The sequence below is a fragment of the Seriola lalandi genome, unplaced genomic scaffold (assembly GCF_002814215.2).
Source record: "Seriola lalandi dorsalis isolate HSWRI2012SDOR001 ecotype SW California unplaced genomic scaffold, Sedor1 jcf7180002054901, whole genome shotgun sequence".
Classification (NCBI taxonomy): Eukaryota; Metazoa; Chordata; class Actinopteri; order Carangiformes; family Carangidae; genus Seriola; species Seriola lalandi.
Genome location: NW_019525453.1, coordinates 5266664 through 5268374, shown reverse-complemented (window position 1 = coordinate 5268374; position 1711 = coordinate 5266664).

The following is a 1711-nucleotide window of genomic DNA, read 5'->3' as shown; positions in this document are numbered from 1 at the left end:
TTGTGGGTTTTTAAAGAAAATTCCAATGCATTCCTAATGCATTATTTATTCCCAGTATTTTGGGAATAACATTCGGGAAAAATTGGAATTTTAACACCAAAAGTCATAGCACCCCTTGCGGGATCAAGACGCACGTTTTGATGTATATATTACCGGGGTTTTCTCAAAGCTGCGGGACGAGTTACGCGTCAAAATTTGGCGGAAGAATAATAATAAGCACTCCTCTCAGCTATTCTAGCTGTAGAGGAGTGCCTCGGAGCTGAGCACCCATGGCACTAATAAATTATGTTTTCTTTACAAATAAAGTCATGTGGGTCAGCTAAGGGTCATGTAGGTCAGTGTCATCTAAATCTCAGCAGTTTAAGAGTTAAGTTCCACATGACGAGAGAGAGAGAGAGAGGGGATGTGTAACCTGATGGCCATCACCCTCACACGACTCCTCGTCCTTTGACCTGTCAACAGAGGAGTTGCTGTAGAGGTGTTTACACAATCAGTGCACATATACTTTGTCTCCCCTGTCAGCGCCCACACACACTGGCTTCTGTGGAGGACATGAGTAAGAAGTGTGTGATTCAGAAAGCTGAGTGGGCAGCCCCTTTAGCGGGTTGAAACACGTCCAATCTGTCCAGTCTGCTGGACACAAACAGGTACTGTGGAGGACTGGGCAGCACTGAATTAGATAAGAAGATGCACTGGTCATTTCTTAGCTGACTGGCACTCAGCGAGAAAGTTTTAACTTCATAACTCACGTACAGTGCTTATCAAATTTGAACTACTTTTGAATGCACGCTGTTCGACTATACATTTTTGGGTGTACTTTTCAGATATAGCTTTCTATTAATTGCTGTTCAGCATGGAAATCAATTAGCAGACTCTTGAGACCTGCTTGAGTTGTGTAATCAATCACAGTCAACATTAAGTTACATTATCTTGGTGCAGCAATGCAGTTAAAGTGCAGAATAATTTGAAAGGTATTCACTGCATTACCTCTTAACAATAAGATGTCGTATTGTCATATTATGCAGAAATCAATAGAAAAACGACAGCAACCTTGAATGAAAATAAACCAAATAAATAAAACTGAACATTGTTTACAATTTGTAGTAAATTGACTTATAGATGCAAAACTACTGGTATGTTCCTTGACTGATCAATAGGAAGGAGGCGTTTAGAGGTTTGACCAGACAAATAGAGAAACAACTGAGTCTACTAGAGAAGACAATGTCTTCAAATACCCTCATATATTTTTACTTCTTCTCTCTGAAAATGTTGCTTCCTGACTCACTGTGACCTCAAACTGAACACATGAACATACTTTCAATGACCTAAAGCTTCACAGTTTTTCATTGGACTCTGTTTCATAGTGAATTACAGAGAACTATTTCGAGGATACTATGAAATGCATAGACAGTTTTTCACTCTGAATTTTAATCTTTGTCTTACCATGGTTTTAATGCTCACATGAATGATGTGAGCATTACTTTTACTTTTTCTCTCCCACTGATTATATGTTGTATAATATTACTGAACATATCCTGCATGTGTCCTGAGTAAGCAGTTTTTATACATTTTTACATAGAGGCGGGGAAAGACAAAGGAAGACAAACAAAATATGGTGAAAACTTTTTTTTTTACTGTACATTACTTTTTAAATTTACTTAATATTTATTTGTTAATTAATGTTCTTTCTCAAACAGCAAACAGTGTTTCA